General features: G+C 52.4%; 1 protein-coding gene across 3 annotated transcripts in view; it reads left to right on the top strand.

Moving 5' to 3' along the window:
- Nucleotides 1-413: 413 nt before the first annotated feature.
- Nucleotides 414-10767, top strand: part of LOC309351857 (uncharacterized protein) — a 32694-nt gene continuing 22340 nt past the window's right edge. Inside the window, exons 1-3 of one of the 3 annotated variants that reach the window (XR_014160974.1) lie at nucleotides 415-659; nucleotides 10095-10239; nucleotides 10505-10763. The gene's annotated coding sequence lies outside the window, so the exon portion shown is untranslated. Of the gene's footprint in view, nucleotides 660-10094; nucleotides 10240-10504; nucleotides 10764-10767 lie in introns of those variants that run through there. The other 2 variants (XM_081879980.1, XM_081879979.1) reach the window with 2 other exon arrangements.

The following is a 10767-nucleotide window of genomic DNA, read 5'->3' as shown; positions in this document are numbered from 1 at the left end:
AAACAGCAGCCCTGTCTGACCCCCGTCAGCCCCCAGACTCCCCCAGTCACGTGGCAGGAGATTCTTCCTGAGCCCCCCCTCCGTGAGATGGGTATGACATCGTGCATGATCCATATGATCCAAGCAGACTGGTCCAAATGAGCAGATCTCTATGCCTGAATGAAACGGGTCTGCCATGATGGATTCTGGCGTCAAGAATCTGGAGTCAAGAAAGGGGAGGGAAGGATTTTGCTATGTAAACATTGTAGGGGGGGGGACCCCGCTTTGCAAATGGATTGCCGGGATCAGCCCCTCCCCAGCTCTCCTCATCCCCTGAACGAAGAAGGGAGGGAGGAAACCTTCCTCCCCCCGCAATTCCTCCCTTCCTGGTACATTCCCCTCTCACCCCGCCCCCACAACCCCAAATCCCTCCACCATGCGCTGCACCTCTTCCTCCTCCCCGCAATCCGGCTTCTGTTTCCGGAATGAGGGGAGAGAGCCCCCCTCCCAAACTGCCTGCTTTTCCCGCAAGTGGAGCTTCTGCGCCGGATTGCTGCTCTGCGCCGTAGCTCTAGGGGAGCGCGCTTTGGAAAGGACAGGCGGTGCGTCATGGGAGGGGACCCCCCCCCCCGGTGGATGTTGCAGGAAAGGAAAGGAGAATCGGGAGCGAGGACAAAGAGGTAGAGGGATCGTGGGGGAAGGAGGGGGGAGAAAAGGACCCAGAGACCCCCGCCAGGTCCCCAAAGCGCCTTTCATGGACACCACCGGCAGGGCCTGGATCCCTGCACGAGTGCTGGGAAGGGGGCTTTCCTTGGCCCCTTAGGCGCCCTGGCGGGGGCGGACGTGGAGCATGATCCCACCCAGGGATTCCCCACGAGGACACCCTTGCCCCGTTTCCCCCTGTGGGCTACGCATGGAATAGGCAGGCCATGAAAGGGTTAAAGGGCGTGAGGGACGCCTGGATAGAGACCCCCCTGTCCCTAATCTGCTCGTCTTGGGGTGGCCCCTCAGGATGGAAAGATGGGGGGTGAGGAGTGAGCCGCGCCAAGGGGGTCCTCTGGCTGCAGGGGAGACTCTGGGACAGAGGGAGTCGAGGAAGTGGGGAGGGGGAGCATCCCTGGGCCAGAGAAGTTTGGCAATGGGGGGGGGAGATAGGAAGACCAGACTTTGGGGAGACTTTTCCATGGTGGCACCTGCGGGGATTCTCTGGAGGGGCCGCCTTGGCTTCTCTCTCCCACCCCTTCAAGGCTACCAGAGAGGGATCCCTGGAAAGGGGGGGGTCGTGTCCCCCCACCCCTCCTTCCTGCAACCTCCATCCTCTTCCCATCCCATAAACCCCTTCCCTGTCCAGGAAGAGGGGAGGGGAGAGGCCTCTTCAGAAGCAGCTCTTCGTTTTCGCAATCCCACCGAGGAAGCAGCCAGAAACCTTTTCCTCTCTCTCAGGCTTCCATCTTTAAGTTTCTCTTCCAGTGCATGTTTCCAGTAGAGATAAAAGACAGTGGGGCAGATGTTATAGGCGAAGGGGATCGAGATACGGATATGCTCCTACCCCTTCCAATCTGCGCCCCATCCCGAGGGAGGAGGGTAGGATGAGCAAGGATTACTCACCTCCGTCTGTTCCTTTTTGTTGTTGTTGTTGTTTTATTGGTTCTGTATAGTTTATGTTTTGTTTTGAAGGGGCTAGATCAGGGCTGCCTGGGAGTGGGGCCCCAGCCATCACGATGGCTGGGACAAGTTCCACAGGGGGGGAAGCACTGGGACATCCGATCTCGGTGATCATGGGCAGGAGGCGGAGTTACGCTAAGACCAGACCATGTCATTACCGAGGAGGCAGGTTTAGTCGTTGTTTGAAGACTATCCCTGCCTCCGGGTCTGGCCTTGACCAGATGGATACTGGAATCAACAGGGGAAACCTACATGACCTGAAGGTGTTGCTGTGTAATGCCAGGTCAATGAAGAATAAAACCACTGCCATCCACGACCTGATTGTGGATGGAGGACTTGACCTGGCATGTGTGACAGAGACCTGGTTGGAGGAAGCAGATGGGCCTGTCCTTGCCGCTGCTTGCCCACCAGGTTTCTCTTACGCACAGCAACCCAGGTCATGTGGGCGGGGAGGGGGGGTTGCAGTGATTTTTAGGAAGTCACTAGCTTGCACCAGGCGTCCTACTGGGAAGATCCAGTTTTCTGAGTGCATGTTCTGGAAGTTGGGCAATAGGGGCAGTACAGGATTCCTTTTGGTGTACCGACCTCCCCGCTGCACCAAGGATTCCCTGTCTGAGCTGCTTCAGGTCGTGGCGGATTTTCTCCTGGAGACACCTAGTTTGGTTGTCCTAGGGGATTTTAACATCCATGCCGACACGACCTTACAAGGGGCTGCTCGGGACTTCGTGGAAAGCATGGCCTCCATGGGGCTGTCCCTGAATAAGTTTGGCCCAACTCATAGTCATGGACATGCCTTAGACCTGGTGTTCACCTCTAGTGACGTGGGTGATCTGACACTAAGTAAAAGTGAAACAAAAGAAGTGCCATGGTCAGATCACTTCCTGGTGCAACTGGACTTCTCCGCGACCCTTCCCCTCTGCAGGGAGGTGGGACCAATTCGGATGGTCCACCCCCACCACTTAATGGATCCAAATGGTTTCCAGAGAGTGGTAGGGGATGCCTTATCCCATGTTGATGGCCTTTCAGCTGATTCCCTGGTGGCCCGCTGGAATGCGGAGTTAACCAGGGCTATCGACTGTCTGGCTCCGAAGCACCCTCTCCGATTGCATGGAGCCCGGACAGCTCCGTGGTTTTCTTCGGAGCTGAGGGCGATGAAACAATCGCTGAGACGGCTAGAGCGTCGGTGGCAAAAAACTCACTCCGAATCTGACCGGACACAGGTTAGAGCTCAACGTCGAGCCTACCAAGTGGCGATAGCGACGGCGAAGAAGACTTTCTTCACCGCCTCTATTGCATCTGCAAAAAATAGTAGCAGGAGACTTTTTCAGGTGGTTCGTAATTTAATGGAACCACCTTTACCACCGGGGCTTTGTAAAGACCCCAAGATCTCCTGCAACGATTTTGCAAAGTTTTTTGCAGATAAAATCACTCATATTCGGAAGGAGCTAGACACCACCGTGGGAGCAGGGCTGGGGCGGGAGAGTGCTAGAGCTCTGTCTGGTCAAGTTGCATGGAATCGATTTCAATCCATTACCCCCGAGGATGTGGACAGGCTGCTTGGACGCGTGAAACCAACCACCTGTCTCCTGGATCCTTGCCCATCCTGGCTAATAAAAGCAAGCCGGGAAGGGCTGGGCGATGGGCTCTGTGGGGTGGTGAATGCTTCTCTCTGTGAGGGAGCATTCCCAGATCCGCTGAAAGAGGCGGTCATCAAACCGCTTCTTAAAAAACCCCATCTTTAGACCCGGCCAGTATGGCCAACTATCGCCCAGTCTCAAATCTTCCATTCTTGGGCAAGGTGATTGAGCGCGTGGTTGCTGAACAACTCCAGGCACGCCTGGAGGATGCGGACCATTTGGATCCCTTCCAATCGGGATTCAGGCCTCATCATGGGACTGAAACTGCCTTGGTCGCGCTGGTTGATGATCTCCGGCGAGCTAGGGACAAAGGTGAGAGCTGTTTCCTAGTTCTGCTGGATCTCTCAGCGGCCTTTGATACAATCGACCATAACATCCTTCTGGACCGTCTAGAGGGGCTGGGAGCTGGGGGCACTGTTATACAGTGGTTTCGCTCCTTCCTCCTGGGCCGTGTTCAGAAAGTGGTGGTGGGGGATGAGTGTTCAGACCCCTGGGCCCTCACTTGTGGGGTGCCTCAGGGTTCCGTCCTCTCCCCCATGCTTTTTAACATCTATATGAAGCCGCTGGGAGAGATCATCAGGGGGTTTGGACTGGGTGTCCATCAATATGCAGATGATACCCAGCTCTACCTCTCTTTCAAATCAGAACCAGTGAAGGCGGTGAAGGTCCTGTGTGAGTGCCTGGAGGCGGTTGGAGGATGGATGGCGGCTAATGGATTGAGGTTGAATCCTGACAAGACAGAAGTACTGTTTTTGGGGGACAGGGGGCGGGCTGGTGTGGAGGACTCCCTGGTCCTGAATGGGGTAACTGTGCCCCTGAAGGACCAGGTGCGCAGCCTGGGAGTCATTTTGGACTCACAGCTGTCCATGGAGGCGCAGGTCAATTCTGTATCCAGGGCAGCTGTCTACCAACTCCACCTGGTACGCAGGCTGAGACCCTACCTGCCCGCGGACTGTCTCGCCAGAGTGGTGCATGCTCTAGTTATCTCCCGCTTGGACTACTGCAATGCGCTCTACGTGGGGCTACCTTTGAAGGTGACTCGGAAACTACAACTAATCCAGAATGCGGCAGCTAGACTGGTGACTGGGGGCAGCCGCCGAGACCACATAACACCGGTCTTGAAAGACCTACATTGGCTCCCAGTACGTTTCCGAGCACAATTCAAAGTGCTGGTGTTGACCTTTAAAGCCCTAAACGGCCTCGGCCCAGTATACCTGAAGGAGCGTCTCCACCCCCATCGTTCTGCCCGGACGCTGAGGTCCAGCGCCGAGGGCCTTCTGGCGGTTCCCTCATTACGAGAAGCAAAGCTACAGGGAACCAGGCAGAGGGCCTTCTCGGTAGTGGCACCCGCCTTGTGGAACGCCCTCCCATCAGATGTCAAAGCGATAAATAACTACCTGACATTCAGAAGACATCTTAAGGCAGCCCTGTTCAGGGAAGTTTTTAATCTGTGATATTTTAATGTATTTCTGGTTTTTATGGAAGCCGCCCAGAGTGGCTGGGGAAACCCAGCCAGATGGGCGGGGTACAAATAATAAATTATTATTATTATTATTATTATCCGTCACTGGTGTTGTGCAATGCCAGGTCTATAGGCAACAAAACCGCCACCCTGCGAGATTTCTTTACCTCGCAGGGGGTCGACCTGGCTTGTGTGACGGAGACAAAGGGTGCGTGAAGGGGAAACTGTTACCTTACGAGAGATGGCGCCCCCGGGTTTCTTCGTCCTCCACCAGTCGCGGACTGTGGGCCGGGGGGGGGAGGGGTGGCATTATTAATCCGGGAAGATTGTCCTTTCAGGGCTCTACCATCGCCATCAATCCCCAGCATTGAATGTGTTGGCCTAGTGTGGGGCTCCGAAGTGAGCTTGGCTGTCTGGCTGGTGTACCGGCCACCTAGCGCACCAGCAGCCACCCTGTCAGGCCTATTGAAGGCGGTGGCCGGCTGGGCCTTGGAGTTCCCTAACCTATTGGTATTGGGGGACTTCAACATCCATGCTGATGCCACTCCCTCCTCACAGGCTCTGGACCTGGTGTCTTCCATGGCGACACTAGGGCTCTCCCAGTTTGTTTCGGGCCCCACACATCAAGCAGGCCACACACTGGATTTGATCTTTGGCATAGGTATAGATGTGATCATGTCTCCTTCGATGAAGGTGCCATGGTCTGATCACTACGCTCTGAAAGCCAGGATTGACTTTCCACCCCCACCCTGCTTAGGTGGTTAGCCGATTTGGGCTCGCCCGCAGAGGCTGATGGACCCTGATAGATTCCGCCAAGCCTTGCAGGACCTTTCTCCCCCTGGTGACTCATTGACTGAGCTTGTTGAGGGCTGGAATACCCAGCTCCTGGCAGCCATCGATGAGATCGCACCTAAGCGCCCTCTGCGACCCCGCAGAAACCGGGCTCCCTGGTTTATCAAGGAGCTCCAGAAAATGAAGCGGGACCTCAGGCGGCTAGAGGGAGTATGGCGGGGTGCCCGTGACGGAGCCTCAAGAACATCTTATAGGATTTTTATGAAAACCTATGAGATGGCAGTGAAGGCTGCTAAGAAGTCTTACTTCTTGGCCTCCATTGCATCCGCTAGCTCTCGCCCGGTGCAATTATTTAGTATAATTAGGTCTTTAACGTCCCTTGAAGGACAGCCAAATTTAAATAACAATCTGACACACAGCTGTGAGGCATTTGCAAGCTTTTTTGCGAAGAAGGTCCTGTTGCTCCGCCATGACCTCCCTGCCAATTTGGATACAATAAAGGAACTGGAGGCCCCTCGACTGTCCTCGGGTCCAGTATTGGACCACTTTGACCGCATATCCCCAGCCAATGTGGACAGACTCCTCCGAGCTGGAAAGCCCACCACTTGTCCTCTTGACCCGTGCCCGTCTTGGCTGATTAGAGCGTGTCCAGACGAGGTGCGGGCCCCCCTGGGGGATATCATCAATTTGTCCCTTGGCACCGGGACATTCCCAAGGGAACTGAAGGAGGCAGTGGTGCGCCCGCTTTTAAAGAAAACATCATTAGATCCCTTAGATTTATCCAATTACCGCCCGGTTTCGAATCTTCCGTTCCTGGGTAAGGTGATTGAGAGAGCGGTTGCTGAACAGCTTGGTAGGTTTCTGGATGAAACATCGACTCTGGATCCATTCCAGTTCGGCTTCCGCGCTGGTCATGGGACCGAGACAGCTCTGGTCGCCCTAACAGATGATCTTCGCAGGCAGCTGGATCGAGGCGGGTCGGGGCTGCTGATTCTTCTAGACCTGTTAGCAGCCTTCGACATGGTCGATCATGAACTCCTGGACGACCGCCTTGCCGACGTGGGGATCCAGGGCACAGTCCTTCAATGGCTGCGCTCGTTTCTCTCTGGTCGGGGACAGTGGGTGGCACTTGGAGGGGAATTGTCATCGCGCCACTCCTTGGTGTGTGGAGTGCCTCAGGGTGCGATACTCTCCCCGATGCTTTTTAACATCTTTATGTGCACCCTCGCCCAGCTTGTCCCGAGTTTTGGGCTGGGTTGCCATCAGTATGCTGATGACACCCAACTCTATCTGTTGATGGATGGCCATCCTGACTCGGCCCCAGATGCACTGACCAGATGTTTGGAAGCTGTGGCTGGATGGTTACATGGGAGCCGGTTGAAGTTAAATCCTTAGAAGATAGAGGTCCTCTGGCTGGGACGGGATGATATGGGATTGAGGGGGCAACTCCCATCTCTTGCGGGGGTGCAATTAGTGCCAGCACCGTCCGTTAACAGTTTGGGTGTAATCTTCGATACCTCCCTCTCTATGGAGGCGCACATTACAGCTATAACAAAGGCGGCATTTTTTCATCTCCGCCAAGCTAAGCAGTTGGCCCCTTATCTCTCTCGCCCTGACCTAGCCATTGTGATCCACACGACGGTCACCTCCACACTGGATTATTGTAACTCGCTCTACGTGGGGCTGCCCTTGAGACTGACCCAGAAACTCCAGCGGGTGCAGAATGCCGTGGCGAGACTTCTTATGGGGTCTTAGCTGCAAGATCACATTCATCCGGTACTATACCAGCTGCACTGGCTCCCGGTGGAGTACAGGATCAGGTTTAAGGTGCTGGTTTTAACCTTTAAGGCTCTATACGGCCTAGGACCCTCGTACCTACGGGACCGCCTCTCCTGGTATACCCCACAGAGGAACCTACGGTCTGCAAATAAAAACATCCTGAAGGTCCCAGGCCTCAGAGAAGTTAGTCTGGCCTCAACTAGAGCCAGGGCTTTCTCGGCTGCAGCTCCAATCTGGTGGAACGCTCTGTCACAAGAGACTAGGGCCGTGCGGGACCTGACATCTTTCCGCAGGGCCCTAGACAGAGTTGTTCCACCAGGCCTTTGGTCAGGGCGCAGCCTGCCTCCCTCCTCTGGCAACCTGCACAGAATTTGCTTAACGGTTGCCATTAATTTGATTTTAATTAATTTTTATAATGAAATGTTTTTAGAATGTTGGATTATTTCATTGTTTGATTATTTGATTGTTGTTAGCCGCCCTGAGCCCGGCTTCGGCTGGGGAGGGCGGGATATAAATAAAATTTATTTATTTATTTATTTATTTATTATTATTATTATTATTATTATTATTATTATTATTATTAAAACATCAGACATTAAAAACCTCCCGATAGAGGGTGCCTTCAGCTCTCTTCTAAATGTCAAAATGTTGCCCATTTCCTCACCCTCTGCCTGATTCCCTGTAACTTCGCTTCTCGTGGGGGGGGGATCAGCAGAAGGACCCCCTCCCTGTCCAGACTGAGAGATTTGGGAGGAGATGCTCCTTCAGGTCTACAGGGCCGAGGCTGTTGAGGGCTTTAGGTTGCAGATCTTACTGCTCCATAACGATCTCATTCAGCAAATAAATTTATTACTGAAGGCAAATAAGCATAACAGGATCCAAAAAATAGCAAAAACTTAACTTACATAAACCGTAACTCAGCATACCAAAACTGCACTCAAGTATGAATCACACAAGCAGAGTAGAGAAATAGCAGACTAGGAAGTGGGATCAGACGCCTTTCGGCCTTGTAATTTATATTCTATTAAATGTCAGAGTAACCTTGGGACTAGATAACAAGCTTGGCTCACTCCAGTTTAAACCAGTTTCATCTGGTTCCATGAAACAAGAAAGGTTCTTCATAACCTCATTGCAACTTATCCCACCACCAGCTCTCAGCAGAAAGGAAACTGCCGAGTTTCAGGAAGCCTGCAATAGATCAATACTTTTCTATGCCTGGAAACTGCAGCCATGCCACTTAAAGGTCAGCACCAACAGTTTGAATTGTGCTTGGAAATGTACTGGGAGCCAGGTAAGATCCTTTAGGAGCAGTGATATGTGGTCTCGGTGGCTGCTCCCATTCAGTTGCACTTTCTGGGTCACATTCAAGGTAGTCCCATGTAGACCACATAGCAGTAATCCAAACCGGAAATAACCAGAGCGTGCACCATTCTGGTGAGACAGTGTGCGGGGAAGGAGGGTCTCAGCCTGCATTCCAGATGGAGCTGCTAGACAGCTGCCCTGGACACAGAATTGAGCTGTGCCTCCATGGTCAGCTGTGAGTCCAAAATGACCCCTAGGCTGCACACCTGGTTATTTAGGGTTATAAGAACCAGGGGGTCCTCCACACCTGCCCACCTCCTGTTCCCCAGGGACAGTACTTCTGTCTTGTCAGGATTCAAGCTCAATCTGTTAGCCACCATCCATCTTCAAACCACCTCCAGGCACCAACACAGGGCATTCACCACCTTCACTGGTTCCGATTTAAATGACGAGAAGAGCTGGGTATCACCCACATACTAGTGAACACCCAGCCCAAACCCCTGATGATCTCTCCCAGCAGCTTCATATAGATATTAAAAAGCATGACTGATAGGACGGAGCCCTGAGGCACCCCACAAGTGAGAACCCAGGGTTCAGAACACTCATCCCCCAACACCACTTTCTGGACACGGCCCAGGAGGAAGGAGGGGAACCACTGTACAGCAGTGCCCCCAGCTCCCCTAGAGGGTCCAGTAGGACACCATGGCCAAAGGTCTCCAAAGCCACTGAGAGATCTAGCAGAACCAGGAAAAAACTTTCCCCTCAGACTCTAGCGCATCATCATCCAGCGCAACCAGCACAGTTTCAGTCCCATCATGAGGCCTGAATCCCAATTGGAAGGATAATGGTGGCAGAAGCTTTCCTGGTCCTGCACCCCCAAAAGCTCCAGGCACAAGACTTTGATTAGCTTTGAAGGGGCCATACAATACTTGGTGGTCTTTTCTTCAAAAGACAAATATTCTGAATACTTTTTAATTGATGTATGATGTAAATAGCGCTTCTGTTTTCCTTGTTCCACATCAGAGAGACTTTGATACACAGGTCTGAGTTCATCTCTCTGCCTGAAACTGCTGTGTTAGCAGTGGGCAGTGTGTTTGGGGGTCCTGGGCTGCCTAGAGAACAAGAGCCCCTTCTCAGCCTGGCTTATATGGTCCCAAAGAAATTAGAGCAGTACGTTAGGCACCAGCTTGGCTGCAGGAGTGGCTGGAAGGAGGTGTGCAGGACACCATCCAACCATCTTAGAGACTCCACTCTGGATTTGTGTGGGTTTCCCTCCATAGCCTTTTCTTCTCCTGAAGATAACTCAAAAGGAAGTGAAGGAGTGCACCAAAGTTTTATGACCAGAGTTTTCATTCGCGATGGGCTTCCTTCCCAGGTTGATGAGCCCCATCTGCTCTTCATTTTCCTCTGCAGAATGGGCAGAATCTGCCTTCTTGACTGTGGGATTCACTGTTGTTCTCATCCTTTCCATCCACCAGGGCCTGCCTTCACCTGCAACAGAATTCCCTAATACACCAAGGATTTGAGACCCAGCAGCTATCCTCACCTGGTTTAGCCGGCTGATTGAAGCCATTCCTTGGATTATGGCCTCTGTTGCATTCTGACAGCTTCTGGAAGCCACAGGTGAGAACTGAGTGCTGGGTGGGGGCTAATAGTGGATAAATTACCCCATAAGGTGCATGACATTTCTCCCACCAGAGGTACTACCGCTCCCCTAACACCACATGATATTGTATGATTATGATCTTTAAGACAGAACAGGAATTAATTCATGTCCCCAGAAATAACACAACTTTAGGCCACTAGAGAATCAATATTACATTTTCAAGGTACTACACATTCCACTAAGTACAGTTTATCTATCTGCCTTGAATATCCTGCTTTTCAGTGTCGTTTCTGGATAGTCATGCATCAGAAGACGGGCACGAGATCAGACAGCACATCATTCTTTAAAGAATCAAGCTGCTTTATGAACATTGATTGAGGATTTTGAAAGTTGCTCATGAATTACTATCATTTGACATTGCAACTTCATTTCCTAAAAATTGGGAACATGGGTAGGAGGTGAGGGAATGTAGGAGACGTTGAAATAGGAGAAGGTGCTAATGGAGCTTGATGTGTTCTCTTTCCCTTTCTTCTCTTCCTTGAAAC

This window comes from Podarcis erhardii (genome assembly GCF_964252035.2).
Source record: "Podarcis erhardii genome assembly, chromosome: 10".
Classification (NCBI taxonomy): Eukaryota; Metazoa; Chordata; class Lepidosauria; order Squamata; family Lacertidae; genus Podarcis; species Podarcis erhardii.
This window is presented reverse-complemented; position numbering and strand designations above follow the sequence as displayed.